Raw genomic sequence first — 22,997 nt, 5'->3', positions numbered from 1 at the left:
AGACTGATGAATGGAGTCTTAGCCTATTTTGGAAACCCATAGGCTAATCAGAGACTAAATTAGAGTTTTTGTCTTCAGGAAGGTTTTTAGAGAGGTGTTTGTAGGAGTTCTATAGTTTGCTCTCTGGATTCTTTTTTGGGTTTTTATGAGCTTCAAGATGGTATAACATGCATTCCAATCACATAAGATTTTTGAATTTACTATTTTTAGTAAATTGCGATGACTGTTTGCTCTCTAGATTCTTTCTGGTTTTTTCGTGAGCTTTAGGATGGTATAACATGCATTTCAATCAGAGACGATTTTTGAATTTACTATTTTTAGTAAATTGCGACAGGTTGATGACTGTTTGCCTTATAGGGTTTTTTTAGAGCTCCAACGTGGTTTGACATGCAAATTCTTTGGAGATGATTTCCGGACTAACTAGTTTTAGTAAGTCACGACAGTTGCTCAGAATGTGGTAAAAATCACTTTGGAAATACTTGCTATTTTTAACAATATGCTATTTTTAGTAAGTACTATTTTTAGCAAGGGTTTAGCTGGTCAGTTCAGATGGCTATTTTCGGCAGGTCAGTTTGAGTAGTTTGTCTTCTAACATTTTTGGAGCTTGTTTTGGTAAGTTACGTATTTGATGAAAAATGGTGTTTTAAATTAAATTATAACTTAAGGCAAAAGTTGGACGATTTATTTAAGGGGGATTGCTTAAGTTATATTGATATCTAAAATCATTTCCTTAATTATATGTGGGCGATTCTTGGTTGGGGAAAATATTTAATAAGTGAATTATTCAGGCAAGATGGACGCCTTAGGAGGAAAATAAGGCAATTTTATGATATAATTTACTTTATTCTTTGGATGCCATAATACACTTTATTGATGCATTTTTTATAAAGTGTATTTGCCACCATGTGATGGGCGATTTTGGGAAAAATGAAATGAAATGCAAATTAAGGACATTGGAATGTCGTTGTTTAATCCCATATTGGAGGGAAAAGAAGTTAGATTTGAGGAGGAAGTTATAAATATGTGCCTTGGCTTTCATTTGAGACTATTCATGTTTATTTGCAATGAAGTGGTGCCCGATTGGTGCCAGTTAAGCTTTAAAGTTGAGAGCTTCTGAGCAACCATGAGTTTTGTGCTTGAGATATAGCACCTAGCTGGTCTATTGAGACTATCTTTCATCCAGAGAGATAGAGCGAGCTGATAGAATGGACTGTGAGCCTATTTTTCAATAATTTGAGTGTTTTGGTGTGTTTCCAACTTGTTGGTTTTGGGTGTGGCTATTGCTTATTTTAATTCATAACTCTTTGGCTGTGTATCCATTCATTCTAGGTAATAGCTCGTTGGAAGTCCCTCTTCTGGGAAATTTTTCATCTGGAGGCTCGTATTATGAGGTGGAGTGTGTAATTTTTCATTGTTAGTCGAGTTTCATTGCCGGTCGTACCATTTCAGCCTTGCCCTTGGGCTGTGAGAAGAATCATCAGTGATGTTTGATGGGGCTGTTGGGTTGGGGTTTGATCACCTTCCCCCTAGCCTTCTTTCGTTGTTGATTTGGAGCTGTTTGGTAGAGTTTTGAGAGAGTTACGGGAATTTTTGTGTTGTTGGTTCATTTCTGGTATTGTTAACTATTCATTTTAGACTTGGTTAAGCGTGTATTTGGCTAGTTATTTTAGAGTTATCTTATTGTAATTCCTTGGAGTATTTTCATTTCTATTTAGAGATTGAAATCATATTGTACTGACAATATTGGTAGGATAAAATATTGTAAGACTAATTCAGTAGTACTGAATAGTCCATCTCTTTGCAATATACTTGTATCACTCATTACATAAGTGGAAGAGGCTGGCTTAGCCACCTATTTCTTTATTTTCATGTACTCCAATCCTCTTGCTGAATAAGTGGTTGAGTGGATTGTTATTATCATTTTTAGTCCTCTCGTTGTATAAGCGGTTGACTGGATTGTTATTATCATTTTCAGTCCTTCCACTAAATAAGTGGTTGAGTGATTGTCTCTTTACTTCAGTTATTTTGGATTTTGTAATTGGCTGGTTACACCACCAAATTGTGGTTTAGTTCCAGTTTTCTCTATCCCGGTGGAAAGTGGAAGTGGTTGGTTCAACTGCTAATTTGTATTTCTCTCTTCATTTTATTATGCTAACGCTAATGGGTAAATGTATTGTGTGAAAAAATTGTAAAAAATTGAGGGGGACATTACATATTTAATGTGGACGGCTGAAAAACTGAAATGAGGAGATAAGATTTTTCATTGTTGGAACTATCGGTTTTTGAATTTCACTTTTGGAGGGAAATTTTTTTGTATACGAAGTAAACAAAGAAGAAATGTAGTGAATTAAAAAAGATTTGTGTGTAAGAAAGTAGGTTTGGAAAACATTGAATGAGAGTGAAGAAGCAAAGTAGAAGTTAGTAAAAAGAAGACAAGTGTAGAGAGAAGAGAATTAAAGCAAAGATTAGAATGTAGAGGATCAAGCTTGTGAGAAGAAGATGATTAGTAAGGTGTTACAAAACCTCATTTTGCAACAAGGTGCATAAATTGTATTTGTTTACATGCTTATAGAAAATCCTTGAGTGGTGCTTAGAACTAGGGGTTGGTGCCCATAAACATTGTAACCAAAGTATTTCCATTGTGAGGCAGGATTAGAGTAGTAGACTCTAGCAGCACTTCTCACCGAGGTTTTTCCCATTGCGGGTTTTCCTTGTATATCTTGTGCTGTGTGATTTCCTTGTGTATTTTGAATTAGTTTAATATCTCTGCTCATAGTTTATTGATTTCTGTTATTAAGGTTTAGATCATTCAAAAAAATTAAAGTTTTTAATTACCACTGATTCACCCTCCTCTTAGTGCTCCATTTGTGTTCATCAAGTGTATCTTGCCATATAAATTGTATTTTATTCTCTTGGAGATGTTCTTTTTTTCATTGCTTTGATGAATTTCCAGACTGAGCTGTGTAATGCTTGAAGCAGTTCATTAAATCCTCTGTGTCATCCCTCAATAGTATATTGGTTTTAGGAAGACCATCTTGAATAGCTGAATAGAAATTCCACATTGTGATTGGAAACTTGGGCGATCATCTGTTACCTCTTCTAGTTAGTCTGCCAATCCATGTCTCTTCAAAATAATCAATTATGGGTTGCAGATTCTCCTCATGTTCAGTATAATAAGGAGATTGTAGAAGTGTTTCAAATGCATCAATTACGTCTATATGAGGCACGAAAGCTAATGCAACAAGTTTTTTGATCTCAAATACAAATACTTCATTGACATTGTAACATGTTTGTAGACCACCTTCTTGAACTTCCGTCCACAAGAATCGAGAGAAGTGGAAAAAACATCCCCGAATAGTGACATTTGGAAGACTTTTAGAAATAACTCCCATGAAACCTAATTCAAAATCTGTAAGTATATTTTTGGGGTTTAGATCAGGTTGAAGTTGTTTTAATTCTGCAAGTACTTGTGTATAAGTGGTTCTTGTTTTGTTGTTCATAAGAATATAAGTGAGTGGAAATATTGCATCAGTTTTCAAACCATGAATCGTGTACAATTGTTGAAAATACTTGGCATTGTTTTAAATGTACCATCACTAAACCAATTTTCAGATTCTTTTAGTAATTTCAGATTCTTTTAGTAATTGCAAATTCTGTGTGGTGGTGAATATTAAAAAATGATTCTCATCATTACTGTCATGAAAAATAAACTTTTCCCAATTGTATATTCAACTGGTAAGATAAGATCTGTCGATGTCTGTAGATTTGGTGGCAACGCTTGAAAGCTTAATCTTTTTCTTCGAATCGTTTTGGATAATGCATTGGTTGATGGTATTGCTCCTGCTACGGGTAATGAAATATTAGAACATAAAGCAGCAGTGATATTTCTCATAGAATCTTGAGTCGAGCATGCCAAGTCTTTCATTTCATTCACTTTGTGTTTGACAGTGATCATCTCAAGTTTTGGAGCATGATTATGTTTTGTATTGCTAATCACATCATCGAATTCTGTTTGTGTCGTAGTATAGCACCGACTTGAACATTTATTTGTAAAATATTCTGAACAACTCCACATCATTTTATTGATGCCTTATAGATGAAACAAAAATGTTTAACCATTTAAAATAAGTAATTTCTTGTATTTTTGACTTGTTAAAAACTGAAGAGGCATTGTATATATTAAAAATTATGAAGAATGTGTTTTTTATTACAGTAAAAATAGGTTTTGAAGGGACCCGAAACCCTTTACAGTAGGTCAAAACCAAGATAAAGCATGAAAATCATAACAGAACAAAGAGCAAAATGCTGCCAAAGCAGAAAAGTAGAGAAAGGCAACCCATTGTTGGTATTTTGGTATGGTTTGGTCATTGATGTCAACACCTATCAACTCTGGCACTTTGGAGAATCGACAATGTTCACCGGCAAGCGACTTATGCATAGTCACTGGTATCTGGTACACCGACAAGATATATTGTTCACTAACACTTGGAATGGCATGGAAAACATCTGGTTATGTATCGTTTGGACACTTTGTCTTGAAGATATGTTCATTGGTATATTCGTATTTGCATATTTGCTGTTACCGGAAAATAGGTCCAGAATAAGCACTAGCAGGCTTATCTATTCCAAATCAGCACGACACGCCTTGGAGATAATTTATTATTGTTGTAAATGCATTAAGCCGACATGTTGAATCGGATATTGTATCGGTTATTGTTTTATTTATAAAATGATTTTATTGTAACATCTTTTAGAGCCGACCTACTAAAATTGGTCTTAGGTTATGGTATATATGTAAGATCTTATTTGTAAGATCGATATGCGATAAGGAAAAGGAATTGTAAGAAGGTATATGTGAGAATAAGCAGAGCTATACACGCAGACATCATTTGAAGGTAAAGCAAGGTTTTTGTGAAGACAATCAGAACTACACTGGTACTGAATCCAGCATAGAAAGATACTATTTTGAGCAATACATTCTTATTGGATTTAACCATGTAGTCAGTGTGACTCCTATTTGTGTTTGAGCAGTGAGCTCTAGGCGCTTGGCCTTTCTGCATGTGCAGACCCCATTTGTATACACATACTATCTGCAATAGTATCATCTGATTGTGGGTAAGGTTTCCCACTGTGGTTTTTCCCCTTACAGGGTTTCCACGTACAAATATTGGTGTTATGTGTTGTGGATGTTATTGTCTTTCTGTTTCATACATTAATCTTTACCGGTACTGCAATTAACTGATAAAACTATCTACCGGCATAAAAGTCTGGTTTACTGGTATTAAGCATTAAAGTTGGTTAAGTTATTTTGGTTTGAATTTATTTGACAACTGATTCACCCCCCCCTCTCAGTTGTCTCTAGGACCTAACACCCATCACTAGCAAAAAACCAGACAGGGATAGAAGAAGATTAAGCCAAAGTCTTTAAAGTTTCAGTGACCTTTGCCTCAAGCTGATTCATGTTCTAAGCAACTTTATTGAAGTCTTGCAGATCCTACAAGGGTCTTTCCGCCTTCCTCTTCAAATTGGCCCGAGTTCTCTTGCTGGGACCTAATGACTCTTCATTGTCCTTTTCTTTCTCAAGATCCAACTCCACCACCAAGCTGCCTTGGTAACCTTTCTCCATATTCATAACCATGGTGTTCATGCTCTTAGTTGTGGTTTTGATGACATTATGACTATGAGACATAATTGAGTGGAGAGAATCTTTGATATTTGTAATTTTTTTCTCAATGGTAGAAACCTTATTCTCATAGTCTTTTTTCAAAGAGTCCAGAGCTTCGATAGTTTTGGTGAGGCACTCAATGATTGAAAATTTTTCTTCTTCCGTCTAGAGATTATTTCCTTTTATGTCTTGTCTGCCATGAGAGCCCACATCGCTAGCATCCAACATTCCACTTTGCTGTTGATGGATCTTTGTTTAATATTGAGATTCTTTATCTCATGAAAAACCCACTTCATTATGCAGAAATTATCCACCGCCAATTATGAAGAATGTGTTTGTTCCCTAAAAGTATATTGATTTTTCAACACTCTCTTAAAAAATTCTAGGAAAATTTAAAATAATGTTCAGAAAAATATATTACAAAATATCTTCTTTTATGAATTTGGATTTCTCTTCTTATCACTCTACACACTCTTACTTCTTCTCCCCTTCTTCCTTTCTTTACTTCTCTTCATAATGCCTTTTCACTTATTTCTTTTCATAATAACTCTTAATTAGCTTATTCCCATGAAATTGCCTTTATTTTTGTAATTATTTACCATTTTATAGGTTATTTAAGCATATTAAAGGTGTTTTAAGGCTATTTTAGGGGTATATAATGGATATGGTCTAAAAATGACCTAAATAGCCTCTATGTGCCTCACAATTACTTAATATTTTGTCATGCTTTGTTTATGTTCCTTGTAATCATATTTATAATTTAGTTTAATAAATAGTTTTTGTTACTATTTATGATCATTTGGGGACATGAAGAGATAGCAGTACAAATTGGAGCAAAACTCACACAAATTAAACTTATTCTTAGATCTGATTATTAAGCATGAAAGCATAAATCAACAACACAACAAGAACACACATAACACCAAGATTTTTGACGTGGAAAACCCATTCAAGGGAAAAACCACGGTGGGAACCTACCCACAATATGATGATACTCTGTTAGAAGTAGGAATGCACATGCATTTAGGCACATTGGCTAGAGCTCACTGCTAAAAAACAAGAATCACAAGGGCTGCTGGGAAGACTCACTGCTGCCTTACACCACATTCGAATTACATCCGGAAGATCATGAACTGATAGAATAGCATCTCCTAATGCCTGGTTACTGTTCCGGTTCAGCACAAAATAACTTCTTCTCACTCTTCTACTCTACCTTTGAAAGATGTATACATTGTTCGCTCATACACTCATCCACGACACATCCACACATTGAATTACAAAGATATTACATTTATTTATACATGACATCAACCTCACCAAGGTCGGCTCAACACATATTATGTAGTTACAAAAATATAACCACACGCACAAAATCAAATGCGGACAAAGCAATGTCAGCTAAGACATAGCACAGACTAATATCAAACGCCTCGAATATGAAACACCTCCAAGAATTATGCATTGAACATCCGCAACACACTACAAGCATCTGGTCGACCAAAACAATGAAGAACACCAACACATCAGAGAAAATCATCAATTACGTGCACAACGATCAATGCGGACCACCAACACAAAAGGCACACTATACAAAAACATCCACAAGCATCATGAATTACCACCACAACATCTGCAACAACTCAAATTATTAGAATCACATCATCATTATACCGAACTTCAAGAACACTAACAACAATTGCCAACTTGGAAAAATCACTTGCGAAGCTCCAAACCATGAATCATCTAAATTGAAGACAAACATCAATGTCTCGAACATTCCTCCAAATCTGCAAATCAAGATATTGCAATGCAGATCAAATTACTGACTCATTGGCATCACTGAACAACAAAAAAATGCACAACACAGATAACCATAAGTCACTCAAATCTCCATGCAAACCTCTAAAAATTGCATTGAATAATCTAAACATAATCCTCTACAAACCCTTTAATCTGCAAACTTTGATCATCAACATGGTCAACAAACTTACTGACTGACCTCCACTACAACATTGTCATAGACAGAGGGATATGTTGACATCAATAACAACACATCTCTCATATATCATTAAAGCACATGATGTGAAAAACAATCAATGTCAAAGAAATCAACAACTCTCTCCCACTATACAAATATTCTCTCCCCCTGAAATCATTACATAGTTTTTCACATGAATCTCTCCCCCTTTGACATCAATGACAAAGACACATATTTGCACCACAAAAATTCAAAACTAACTGACTATTCCCCTTGAGTAGCAACCTCCACACATCAATTCGGATCACAAGATATGACTATGAAATGCATTGGATTGATGCATACCAATGCACCTTAGTTCTGATCATGAGGGCCAATTACCCCTAACTTTCCTCTAAGATACTCAAAATTATCTTTAGGCAAAGGCTTTGTAAAAATGTCTGCAATCTGTTCCTTTCTAGGCACATACTCCAATCTGATTTTCTTCTCATTTACCTTGTCTCTCAAAAAGTGAAACTTGGTAGATATATGCCTAGTCTTGGAATGCAACATCAGATTCTTAGAAATGTTAATTGCACTTGAATTGTCACAATAAATAGCAATAGGCTCATCATACACAACTCTGGTATCTTTCAACATTTGTTTCATCCATATTACCCGAGTACAATTGTTAGCAACAACAATGTATTCTGCCTCTACAGTAGATAGAGAAATTGAATTCTTCTTCTTACTCAACCAATAAACCAGCCTTTTTCCCAAGAAAAATGCACCACCACTAGTACTCTTCCGGTCATTAACATCTTCTGCCCAATCAGCATCAGTAAAGGCACTCAAAGTAAAATCATCATCCATAGTGTACCATAAACCAAAATCAATAGTTCCTTTCAGATATCTAAAGATTTCTTTTAACAACAACAACATGGGATTCCTTAGGATCAACTTGAAATCTAGCAACAAGACTAACAACATTCATGATATCCGGTCTAGTCTAGGTATTCACCAATCATAGATCTATATCTAGTCTGATTTGCTTTAAGGGAATTATCATCCTTAGTCAACTTGCATCCGATCACCATAGGGGTTCCAACTGGCTTTGTATCCCCTAGACCAAACTTCTTCAACAATTCTTTCACATACTTTGATTGTGATATAAAAATCCCTTTTTTTGACTGTGTAATTTGCAATCCCAGATAGAATTTCTCTCCAATCATAGACATCTCAAACACATTCTACATTTCATTAGAAAACTCATTGCACAAACTATCATTTCCTCCAAAAATAATATCATCAACAAAAACTTCAACAATCAGAATGTTATCACTATCAATCTAAAATACAGATTACTATTAGTAATACCTTTGTTAAATTCTAGATTCAACAGTACTTATCTAATCTGGCATACCAAGCTCTTGGCGCTTGCTTCAATCCATACAATGCTTTATTCAACTGACACACCATATCCCTTTGATCAGTCAATATAAATCCATCTGGTTGCTCTATGTACACTTTTCCAATTCGCCATTTAGGAATGTTGACTTGACATCCATCTTGACTTTGAAATCTTTGTAAGCAGCATAAGCAAGAAATAATTTAACAACTTCAATCCTTGCCGCTAGAGCATAAGTCTCCTCAAAATCAATTCCTTCCATTTGAGAATATCCTTTACAAACAAGTCTAGCTTTGTTTCTAACAACTTCACCTTGCTCATTCAATTTATTCCGGAAGACCCATTTAGTTCCTATTACATTTTTGTCCTTAGGTCTAGGAACAAGAATCCGTGTATTGTTCTTTTCAATCCGATTCAATTCCTCTTCCATTGCTTTTACCCAATGTTCATCTTTACATGCTTCTTTCACATCCTTAAGTTCAATCTTAGAAATCAAATAATATTCAACTTAATCTTCTACAATTCTTCTTCTAGTCTGAACACCTTTATTTCTATCTCCTATGATCTGATTTTCTGAATGATTCAATCTCACATACCTGGGAGTGTTTATGGATTTTCTTGATTTTTCATGAATCACATACCTGGGAGTGTTTATGGATTTTCTTGATTTTTCAGACTCTTGAGCTCTTTCTTTTGCACTTGCACTAGTTCACTAGTTCCTTCACCTTGATTCTCTGAATTCACCGGAAAAGTCTGAACTTGCTTCTGGGGCTGTGATTTTTTCCTTTGTTTGCACTGACATCTTGATCATTTGAATCATATCTGCAAGATCTGATATGCTTCTCATCGCTTTCATCAAATCTGACATTAGCACTCTAAACCATAGAAGCAACAATCCAGAATTAATCGTGATTATACCCGATTAATCGGGAATCGGATGTGTTGCCAATTAAATTCCCCAAATCACTGGTTAAAATCGTTGACCAATCAAAATGATTTTCAACGACTTTTTCCTGATTAAAACCGGAATAAATCGAACGATTAATCTCCCGTAATCGTCGTGGAGCGAAAAAACCCTGATATCGCGAAAATAAGGCGCGAAAAAATGTGCGTTTTTCCTTTATAGTGTGCGACGCGGTAGAGTTTCTCATATCGGAGCTGACACAGACTGAGTTTGATGCTCTGTGGGTTGATCGTGTGAGCTCCTAGGTGCGAGAGGTATATCTTCCCGGAGCTACTACAATTCGTTTTTTTCCCGACAAGAGCCAGGCAACACATTTACCCGACCATTATTTATCAGGTATTTATGCCATTTCTTTCCAAATTTTTAACAACTTTTCTTCATCAAAATACGTTGTAGATATATAAATTTACATTTAACAGTCACTTTATTAGTTGTTGATGTACAATATATTTTATACTGTAATTTACATTTAATAGTAACTTATATTGTTATTGTATAAGTTACTGTTAACATGTAAATTACAGTATAAAAAATACTTGTTGTATACAGTTATTGTTACTGTATTTTATTGTTAACTTATACAGTATATTACAAAAGATAGTAAGTTACTGTTAAATATAAATTACTGTTATAATGTTACTGTATTTTACTGTTAACTTATACAGTATATTTTATACATGATATATAGTTATACTGTAACTTATATTGTATTTTATATTGTAATTTACATTTAACAATGTATATTTTATAAATTTATACTGTAATTTGTGTATAAATATTTGATATACTGTAAAATTGTAAATTACAGTATAAAATATATTGTATAAATATTTGATATTTGATATTGTAAATTACATTTAACAGATAAATATTACAGTATATTTTATACTGTAATTTGATATATCAGATATACAATTACTGCTTGTAATTGATATATCAATTTTTTTACTTATTTTGATGAAAAAGAATTATATATCAAAATAAGTATTAAATATATCAATTTCAGTATGTTAACAGTAATTTGATACACTATAGTTTAATTAGAAATTTAGAAATTACTGTAATTTTATGAGTAATTTCTAAATTTCTATTTAATTATTGGATCACATTAAATAGAAATTTAAAAATTACAGTAATTTTATCAGTAAATTTAGAAATTACAATATCACATCAAATAACTGTTCAAGTCGCTTAACTTGCTCCTTTAGAGTCTGAATTTTTGTCTCTATTCTTGTCTGATAAACTAGATCATAGGAGTAACATGTAAGAAAGAAAAGATTTGAAAACTAGAGTTTTGGGACTACTTCTATATATAGAAATCTTCAAGCATGGCATACATTTGTCCTAGAATGTTTTCATTAACATCAAATAACTATAGTAGAAAATTCAAGGATAGTTTGAACTTGAAGAGTTGTTTTAGAGAAAACTTGTTGAATTATTTCCCATATTGTTTAAGAATTTGAATCCTAGATCAAAATCAAAAAGAAACTCAAAAAGACATGTAATGGTTTATGCTTTAGTGACAATTTGACATTTTTTAATCAATTTGTGTTTTGAATTGAACACATGGTTTACACTCTACACAAATTTTTCTAACATGTTAAAACCAGACAAAACCATCATAATCCATCATAACCCGTTGCTTCAAAATCCTCAACTCAACAATTTGATTTTCTCACTCAAAAGTTAAAGACTGTGTGTAATGTTTTTGCAGATTTGATTCTTGATCATAATGCCACGTCAAAAAGACTGCGTGGATACATTGCAGAACAATTCCAGGTAGCACAAAGGTCAAGTGCAATTGGTGTCTAGAGGACATCAGTGGTGGAATTTATCGTTTCAAATGACATTTGTCAAAAGAACGAGGAAATAACACTGAGATATGCAAAAAATGCCCTACAAATGTCTCGTATCAGGCAAAGCAATCTCTTGAAGGGATTGTTGAGAATAAGGCCAAAAAGGCAAGAATTGGGGTTGAACTAGGTTCTAGTTCTACAAATCCTACGATGAACGATTTGGGTGAGGATGGTGAAGATGGGGGTTTCAAGGAATCCGGGTTGACACATAATTCGATAGCACGTGGACCAAACACAGTTGGAGGAAACATTAATGCTTTCTTCCAACTTCTTACTACACCAGGATCACAAACCACTTTGGAGAGTTGGTGTTGAACTAGGTTCTAGTTCTACAAATCCTACGATGAACGATTTGGGTGAGGATGGTGAAGATGGGGGTTTCAGGGAATTTGGGTTGACACATAATTCTATAGCACGTGGACCAAACACAGGTGGAGGAAACATTAATGCTTTCTTCCAACTTCTTACTACACCAAAATCACAAACCACTTTGGAGAGTATAGGATGGAGGAAAACTGTCACTGAACAAGCAAAGAAGGTAATTGCTAATTATAGGTACTCCTCTCACACGGCATTCCATGCTTCCAGAAATCCATATTGGCAACCCATGGTAGATGCTATTGCAGCTATAGGTCTTGGGTTTCAAGCCCCATCTTATGAATCATTGAGGGTTGGTATGCTAAAAGATGCAGTAGAGGATGTTCAAGATGTTGTTATAGTGGGCTAGAACTGGTTGCAGCATCATGTCAGATGGCTGGACAGATAGAAGGAACCAAACTCTCATTAACTTCGTTGTCTCTTATGAGATTGCCATGATTTTTTTGAAATCTGTGGATGCATCTAATATGATAAAATTCACAAATGCATTGTTTGAGATGTATGGCGTGGTAGTTACGGATGTAGGGCCACACAAATGTTCAATTTATCACAGACAATGCTACTGCTTGTGTTGCTGCAGGGAGACTTCTGATAGATAAATACCCTTCCATGTTTTTTACACCATGTGCAACACATTGCCTTGATCTAACCCTAGAGGACATTGGAAAAATTGAATGGGTTAAGGCGGCATTTCAGAAAGCTCACAAGGTTACCAAATTTGTTTATAATCACACAAAGGTTTTGGCTATAATGCACTCTTTCATAGGAGGCAAGGAGCTAGTTCGACTAGGAGTGACAAGATTTGCAACATATTTCTTTGCATCACAAACATTATATGAATAAAAAGTTAATTTGAGGCAAATGTTTGTTTCAACTGAGTGGATGGAGTCTGGTTTCACAACTCAAGTAAATGACATAGCAGTGGCAGAGTATATGTATTCTACCACCTTTTGGGAATCTATTGATCAAATTGTAGAATTTTTAGAGCCTTTAGTAAAAGTCTTGAGACTAGTGGATGGGGATAAACCCCCCATGGGATATGTGTATGAGGCCATGGCCAAGGAGGTGATAAGGAGTAAGTTGGAAAATAACAAGGATAGGTATATGCCATTGTGGGATATAATTGATAGGAGATGGGATGGACAGTTGCACACTCCTCTCCATGCTGCGGGATACTATCTCAATCCTTTGTTATTCTATAAGACCGACTTCATGGAAATTGATGTTGGGATCAAACAAGGCTTCTTCAAGTGCATGGAAAAAATGTTTCTTAACTTGGAAACATTTGATGTGGCTATGGTAGAGTTGGAGAGTTGGGAGTGTACAAGCATGCTAAGTGTTTTCTCTCTTCTAGGGCTGCTATACAAAGCAAAAAGACCATTCAACCAGGTAGACTCTGTAAACTTTTGACAATCTCTTTATTTTGCCAACATGCTCATTAGGCTTGTTAAAACTTAAGATTATAAGATATTCTTTGTCTTACAATATCATCTCCGTATAATGTGTTTTTCAGCTGCATGGTGGGCTTCTTTTGGAGATGAAATACCATATTTAAGGTGGATGGTAGTGCACATTTTGAGCCAACCATGAAGCTCATCAACTTGTGAGCGTAATTGGAGTGTTTTTGAACACATACATTCCAAGAAACACAACCGCCTATCACAACAACAACTGAATGACTTGGTATTTGTTCATCACAACCTCTGCTTGAAGATAAGGAAAGATCAAAGTGAGAATATTAATATATAGTTGCAGTTTTTGAAATTGTATTCACTATTCGTTGTGTTTTTCACTTGTAAGGGAAACACTAATTTCTACATGGGCAAAATCAGGAACTATTGAGAAAGGCTTGCCAATTGACCTTCATGAGATATATCCAGAGTGAGTTGATTGTTGCTGATGATGTTGATGATGATGCTGATGCTGATGATGATGTTGATGATGATTATGTTGTTGCTGATCGTCCTCTTGAGATTGAAGATTTTGATATCACGAGGCAAGCCAACTTTGGTCCTCAATGGGTTGAACGAATTAGGACAGGTTCTCACCCGGGAGCTTCATCATCAGGGCCTTCTACCCTCTAGCATGTCATTTGCCTATATTTGATATTTTGGAATTTTGTACTTAGTTTACAAGTTGACTTTGTTCAAAGTCACAAACTATATTGTAATTGCCATTTTGACATCTATCACCATCTAGATATTATTTATGGTGTAGTATATTTTGTGCAATGTAATCAATGATATGAATATAAACAACGAAAATCTAATTCCTGCAATTCATGTGTTCAAGTGTCTATTTTATTTGCTTATAATATCTCTATGCTATGGAAATGCCCTAAAATATATAAAAAAAGTAGTTTTTGATTGTTTTTCTACAATTTTTTACGTTTTTTTGTAGATCCGATTTTTTTCCTATTTTTTGAAAAAATCTTATACTTTTTGTTTTGCTGATTAATTCCCCAAACAATTATTGCTTCCTTGCTCTAAAATATCTTTCTCAGTCTCTTATAACACCGATAGGCCTTGCTTTTATTAGAATAACCAAGAAATATTCCTTATCACATCTAGCATCAAATTTACCTAAATCTCATCTGTTCTGATATAACATTTACTTCCAAAAATTTTAAAATATTTAACAGCAGGAGCATGACCAAACCATAATTAATAAGAGTCTTACTAGTCTCACCTTTGATACGCACCCAATTAAGAGTGTATACAACAGTACTCACAACTTCTCTCCAATAAACTTGTGGAACATTTCTTTGCAGCATCATTGTCCTAGCAACTTCCTGAATGGTTCTGTTCTTTCTTTCTTATCCCAATCTATTCATAGAATGCATTAAACTCACCAGAAATGAATTTTCCACCTTTGTCAGATCTTAGACACTTTAGCTTCAAACTTGTCTCAGTCTTAACCATAGCTTTGAAAATTTTGAACTTCTCCAATGCTTCAGACTTCTCTCAAGAAAATAACCCACATCATCCTTGAATAATCATCAATCAACAACATGAAATATTCCTGTCTCCTTGCAAGCTTCTAACTCTAGAAGGTCCACACAAATCAATACGCACAAGATCTAATCATCCATTAGAAAAATGCTTCTTACTCTTGAAAGATATTCTGGTTTGTTTCCCTAACTGACATTCCTTGCACATAGGGTTAGCCGGTTTCATTAACTTTCTCACAGCCTGAGTAGAAATTAGCTTAACAATGTTATCAAAATTCATATGACACATCCATCTATGCCACAACCAACTTTCATCAATTTGAGTAATCAAACATCTTTTATCGGAGCTATTCATGTGAAAGATATTACCTTTAGTCTTTGTACCTGATGCAATCTCAATTTTGGAGCTACCCAAGATTATACACTTTCCATTCTTGAACTGAAGATCATAGCCTTTGTCAACCATCTGTCCCACACTCAAAAGATTATGCTTCAGCCCTTCAACCTACAAGATATCATCAGTATTTTGCTAACCATCAAGAGAAATAGAACCTCTACCATGGATTATACCAGCTTTATCATCTCCAAATTTCACAAGTCCTCCATACTTTTCCAAGCTCACAAAATTACTCTTATCACCTGTCATATGATGAGAGCATCTGCTGTCTATCACCCATTCATCTTTCTCTTCAATCTATGAAATCAAAGCTCTTTCCACATTCATGTAGCTAGTAGAATCAATAGCCATTGGATCATCTTCCTTGATAGCAATAAACACCTATTCATTGTCACTTGTATTTCCTTTATCCGATTCGTCATCTGAAACATCTTCATCAGCAGCAAAATGTCCTACCTTATTACATGAAAAATATTTAAGAGGCAACTTTATTTCATACTTACCATCTCTTTTAGGTAATCTTCTGGCAATTAGTTCTTCAAGCTCTTCAAGCTCTTGCTCTTCTTCTTCCATCTCCTTCATCTCTTTCTCATATGTTGATATCCTCCTTGAAGAACTTTCTCTCGGATCATATCTTGCTTATCCTTTCTGGAAACAGTGGCTTTGAATGCAAAATCTACTTTTGGAAGGGAATCACTAAAGTCACTCAATTCAAAGTCTAATAACTTACCAATCAACATGTCTCTGGTCACATCTGTCACGGTCCGGATCTCCTCAATAGCAGCAACTTTATGTTTGTAGGATTCAAGTAAAGACCTAAGCACTTTAGCAACTATCTCTCATTCTTCCAACTTTCCACCGACACATTTGATATTGCAGATTAATTCATTCACCTTCTACATGAAAGAGGTAATGTTCTCATCTTTGCCCATTTTCAACATCTCATACTTTCCTTTCAGGATTTGTAACTTAGCCATCTTCACATTGCTGTCACCTTCATATAGGGTTTCCAACTGCTTCCAGATCTCATGAGTAGTTTGCAATTCCATAACATTTGTCATTTCATAATCTGTCAAGGCACTTAACAAAGCTTCATTAGCTCTAATATTACATTCAGCTTCCTTAATCTCATCCGGAGTTGAAGGTCCATTTGTAGAAACAGTATATTTATTGTAATAGTCCAGTAAGCTTCTCCAGTACATCTGAGATGACATTCCATGTTGCTCTTCCCAAAGATAGTAGTTACTTCCATCAAATCTCAGAATGTCCTTGTATGATGCCATCTCGGATCACCTCAAGTGGTTAAGCTTCTCTGGAGGAACCTGCTTTGATTCTGGGCAGACATTTGAGAGGGGGGGGATCAGTTGTCTCACAAACTCATACAAATTAAACTTATTCTTAGATCTGATTATTAAGCATGAAAGCATAAATCAACAACACAACAAGAACACACATAACACAAAGATTTTTGACGTGGAAAACCCGGTCAAGAGAAAAACCATGGTGGGAACCTACCCACAATATGATGATACTCTGTTAGAAGTGTATGAAATATTACAATGGGGAATGCACATGCATTCAGACACACTTCCTAGAGCTCACTGCTCAAAAACAAGAACCACAAGGGCTACAACCCTCAGAAGACTCGCTGTCTTACAAACACACTTGGATTATATGATCATGAATTGATAGAATAGCATCTCCCAATGCCTGGTTACAGTTCTGGTTAAGAAAAAAACAAGTTCTCACTCTTCCACTTTACCTCCAAAAGATGTATACATTATTCTCTCATACACTCATCCACGACACATCCACAAATTGAATTATAAAGATATTACATTTATTTATACATGACATCAACCTCACCAAGGTTGGCTCAACACATATTACCTAGTTACAAAAATATAACCACACGCTACAAAATCAAATGCAGACCAAGCAATGTCAGCTAAGACATAGCATGGACCAATATCACACCTCAAATATGAAACACCTTCAAGAATTATGCATCGAACATCCGCAACATGCTACAAGCATCTGTTTGGCTAAAGCAATGAAGAACACTAACACATTGGATAAAATCATCAACTATGCACACAACGATCAATGCAGACCACCAACACAAAAGGCACACGATCCAAAAACATCCACAAGCATCATGAATTACCAGTGCAACATCTACAATAACTCAAATTACTAGTATCATATCATCATTATACTGAACTTCAAGAACACTAACAACAACGACTGTCAACCTTGAAAAATCACTTGCGAAGCTCCAAACCATGAACCATTTGAATTGAAGACACACATCAATGTCCCAAACATTATTCCAAATCCGCAAATCAAGAAATTGTAGTGCGGAGCAATGCATACCAAATTATTGACACATTGGCATTACTGAACAACAAAAAAACCAGCCACAACACAGATAACCATAACTCACTCAAATCTTCATGCGGACCTCTGAAAAATTGCACCGAATAATCTAAACATAATCCTCTACAAACCCTTTCATCCACACTCTGATCATCAACATGCTGAACAAACTCACTAATTGACCTCCACTGCAACACTGTCACAAATAAAAATATGTTGACATCAATGACAACACATCTCTCAGATATCATTAAAGCACACATTTGCAGCATACTAACAAAAATCTCCATTAGACCTTACATGATTTCTCAAAATGTTCAAGTATAACAAGGCAATTAATCATGGTTTGAATGTCATATCCCCATCTTTGACCCAAAAAGATAACAAACAAAGAACAATTATGGGATCACGACTAGTAGCCTTGGTAGTGTTTTCAAGCAGTTAAGAAGTAACAAGTGTACATAGTACCAATATGAGGAGAACATCACCCTATTCCAATAGTTATTAGGATGAAAGACAAATAAAGAATGGATAGATGAACTACCAGTGGAGCATAAAGACTTGCAAGCATCCAAGGTATTCATAAGCTTTGACCAATTAGGTGACCGTGAGAATGAGAATAAGGACATTATCGATCATCATTATAGAATGGACACATCGACTAAGTATGAGAAGAGAAGAGATAACCAGTAAAGTCTAAATGATAATCGACATAAAGTAAGTTTTATAATCATAGCGACTTATATAATCAATTTAAAGACAAGGATTCGTTGCCAATAGCATTAAGAGATCAATAACTGGAAAGTAACAATGACTGGTGTAAGTGTCAACATTCCTTAATAGCGTTGACAAATATAATCAAATATCTTTAATCAACGAATAGACTAATTGATATTATGCAATCGATAATGATTAGTAAATATAAACTAATAGATCTCTTAATCAAGAGGTGCAAGGATAACTAATTGTCAACAATTATAATAATCAAGACACTTATTGTGAAAAGGTATGAAGGCAACGATTAATTATGACAGCAATTGTTATGAAGGATTTCGATCTAGAAGAGTCATGATTCATTACAATTTGGGAGATATAAGATTTGGATCAACTCCATTTGAAGAGTATGGTAGAATTGATTCTGGCATTGATTGCCTAGTTAGATCTTTCAGTAAGCAAGTCGTAGGACCATTATGATGGTATGATGAAAGAATAAGTATCCGATAGAATACTGAGAGAGGGGGGGGGGTGAATCAGTATATTGAAAAACTGATACAAAGTTCCCAAATTCAAACTCAGTCAAACAAAGGAAACATATCTCAGTCAAGATCAATATTCATAAGAATACTTGACATCAACTAGTTTAACTGTTATGACAACTTTAATAGTAAACAACTTCAATCTAGTAAACATCAATAATGCTTAATCATAACTCAACATATTCAACTCTCAATGCTTCTACTTAACATGCCTTATCAGAAGTTAACCAAATCAATAAATAAGATCACAACCACGAAAGAATTCACCACTTGACACAAATGTTTATACGGGGAAAACCCAAATAGGTAAAAACCATGGTGAGATGAAACTCACAAGGATAGCTATCTGAACTCTTTTGAAGTTCACCTTGTTAGGAGCCAAGCCTGTTAAATCTTTACAATAAGTCCTGTTAAGAACTAATTCCAGTTAGGAATCACCCGGTTAAGGGATTTACAAATATGCCTTGATGAAAAGCACAATACCCTGTTAGGAGTAACCTCGCTGGAGGATTTAAGAATCCAAGCTAATGGACTACCTTGTTAGAGGATTTAATGAGTAACCAAGCTTGTTAGAGCTTACCCGGTTAAGAGATTTCACTTCTACTATAATTGTTAGAAAATAACAAGTTTTCTTGATCTATCTGAGTAGCACTACATTTGCTTGATCAAATCCTTCTAAGCTTCAATTTGCCTTCACTCAAAGTGTAGATCCATTCACTGGTTAGGCAACTACACACTCAACAGGTTTCTATCAATCTTGCCAACAACCTTTACAAACAACTTCATCAACCTTAAATACAAATCAATTAGGTCGGTAACACAACAAAAACCTAATTCTCATCATCGAGATTACAAACAAGTCGGTACAATCTTGACCATTAGAAATCATGACAATCTCTTCACATTCTTCAAGAAAATTCCAGCCGCTCCATAATCATTGCTTCATCGAACTTTGTAACTCATCACGCGCTGTGCATTAGATGCAGTCCACTTTGATCCTTTGCTAGACAAGAAACAAACGTGCCACAACAATTTGAACATATCCTCATACAATGATCACACGTGTCTCCATCATTACCGCTTATCAGATAATAAACCATCAAACTTGATCGGTTAGGGTTTAACAACTGATAGGTTTTTGTTACTAAAATTTTCATAATATTTACAATTTAATGGAAAATTCAAGTACCTAGGCAAAGATTATAGTTATATTAGTGAATTTCAGTACAGTTGAAAAGATTACGAGAAAGTAATCTACAGAATAAATTTTCTCTCACACAAGACCGTGAGAGTGATCTTTATTTTCCTATGCAAAGGAGAAAAGCTAAATTAAAAAAAACAAATACATAGAGGAGGTAAGAAAGGAACCAACCATTGCCTGGGGGTATATGGCTGGCATAAGTCTTTGTCTGAAGTTGTAGGTTTGCATTCTTGATGTCTTTTGGCCTCCAATCTCCTCCTTGTCCTGAAAAAGTCAAAAAGTGATGTGGGTTAGATCAAAAGATCCAAGCAATGACTAAATTCCTTCTGATGTTGCCTATACGTTTGTATTATTTAATCAAGATCCCTTTTTGATAGAAAAATAAACATCTTGGAAGGCAAAGAAGAAAGGGTCATTCTCATTGCTTGGAGAATCAATGTTTTTTCTAATTGTTTGTTTAATGTGCAGAGACAGGTAATCCAAAATTGCAGATTTCAGAGGTTTTTACTATGAGTGGGATTAAATGAGGCTCCCACAAGGGTTGAGCCCAGCTCATAGAAACCATATGATTGTTCAGAGTGTACTTACTGGTATATACAGGAAGCATAAGATGGTGTAAAGGCAGCCATGGAGATGCAGGTAGAGGTAGAACGTAAAAAGAGAGCCCAAGTTCTGAAGTCTGAAGGAATATGCCAAGCAATTATCAATATTGCAGATGGAAAGAAAACCATGACTTTACTGGAAGCACAAGGTAAAGCTGAAGCTATAGTAGCTAATTCTAATGCAACAACAAAGGGAATTGGAATATTTTCAGAATCTATTCAATTAAATGGAGTGGAGGCTGCGAGTCTGAGGATTGCTGAACAATTTTTTTCAGGCATTCAGTAAGATTGTAAAGGAGGTAAATCTCCTAATGGACATGATGCTACAGTGCCAAAAGTGCAAGAGAGGACACACAATAAAAAGGGGAAAACTCTGAAAGTTGCAGAGAGAATTTCATTTTTAGAAATTTGTAGAAATTTTGTGCGTAGAGTGTTGAGGAGAGGGCTTCTTTTCCAAAAAAGAGCCCAAAAAATTGCAAAGATCCCACAACAAGCACACATAAAAGTACAGAGTTCCCTTCTTTAAAATTTCAATAAAAATGAAAAAAACAGAGAATCAACAGGGGTACGTGGAAAATTTTTTGCAGAAATTTTGTATGGTGAAACCAAGTATTATTCCATTGATTTCTATCAAGTGCCAAAAAACCCCAAATTTCCTTTCAAAAGCAGAGATACATGAAAATTACAGAATTTCATTTTCAGAAAAGTGCAGAAATAACAAAAAAGGGAAAAAAAAATCAACGTTTTGTGCCTTGGAAATTTGTGGAAATTCTGTGCTTAAAGAGTTGCAGAAAGGATTTCATTTTCAGAAAATGCAAGCAAAGAACCCATAAGAATGTAGAATTTCCTTCTTCTGAGATTTAAAAGCTAAATCTACAAATGCCCTCCAAATTGCAGAAATTCCATATTAAATGGAAAAAACCCACCAACAGAGCCTTTAACAAACAAATTTACAGAGTTTCGGGACAAAAGAAATTTTGCATAGTTTGCTTGCGTGAAGAAAGTGCAAGGTTTTCTTCATAAAAACAAAAATAGATGCAGTTTCCTTCAAAATGGCGGAAATTCCTTCAGAAATATAAGCGAAACGCATTCCAAAATGCCAAGTTCGCAGTTTGAAAACAGAAAAATTTTGCTGAAAATCTTTGGAAAAATACACAAGGGAGAAATATCTTTCATATTTCAAAATGGAGCAATGCCATGGTTTTAAGGGAAACCCCTTTCAATTCCAAGCATGGAGCAGACCTGTTTAAGTCCCAGAAAACTGCCAAAAAGGAGTCATCACACAGCTCTCGGAATTTTCTTCTTCAGTCCAAACCCTAGCATCTCGGCGTTTTCCTCTTCACCGAAAACTTACAATGCAAAATGAATAATGATTTTAGGTTTTTATCGCTATAGTCCCCCTTATCTTGCTTTTTCCCATTTTAATGGGATCGCATTTTTGTAATACAAGGTAATTAATATATGGTGGTCGAGTTCCAAACTCCCACTTATATGTTATATGATATCTTAGCCTAGCCGTGGGAAGGCTTTAAAACCCCTAAGTCTTTCAAAGACTTATAAATTTAAAAGATGTAAATTAATTTTACATTTATTAATTATATCAATGTTGAAAAAATTAACATTTTCTAGCAACATTAATATAATTAATAAATATTCAATTAATTATTTTTTGCATACAAATTTCCTGGTAATATTCTTATTAGGAAATTGAATTTTTGCATCTTTTTAAACCTTTAGAATTCAATACCTTTCATCCATAGACACATGAAAACTGTAAAACGAATATTCTAATTCGATAAATTATAAATCCAATTAATATTTCTTATTTGTGTCTTTTAAATTGTTCCTAATATGCATATGGAGGGAAAATATTGAATCCTAAAGAGGTGAAGTTATCTCAAGAATTTGGTGTCGAATTTGAGCTTGAAATGCAGTTATCCACGAGTTTGAGCTAGTTCTCCAGTAGTTAAAGCCTGATTTTGAG

General features: G+C 34.8%; 1 long non-coding RNA gene across 1 annotated transcript in view; it reads right to left on the bottom strand.

Moving 5' to 3' along the window:
- LOC131857982 (uncharacterized) overlaps nucleotides 1-22,343 on the bottom strand; it is a 101,117-nt gene extending 78,774 nt beyond the window's left edge. The window contains exons 1-2 of the long non-coding RNA XR_009358817.1: nucleotides 22,256-22,343; nucleotides 20,583-20,675 (exon numbers count right to left, since the gene is read on the bottom strand). This is a non-coding gene — a long non-coding RNA (uncharacterized LOC131857982). The remainder of the gene's footprint in view (nucleotides 1-20,582; nucleotides 20,676-22,255) is intronic.
- Between the last annotated feature and the right edge of the window lie 654 nt (nucleotides 22,344-22,997).

Source organism: Cryptomeria japonica, chromosome 8 (genome assembly GCF_030272615.1).
Source record: "Cryptomeria japonica chromosome 8, Sugi_1.0, whole genome shotgun sequence".
Classification (NCBI taxonomy): domain Eukaryota; kingdom Viridiplantae; phylum Streptophyta; class Pinopsida; order Cupressales; family Cupressaceae; genus Cryptomeria; species Cryptomeria japonica.
Note: the sequence above shows the minus strand (reverse complement) of the source record. Positions and strands in the feature narration are given on the sequence as shown.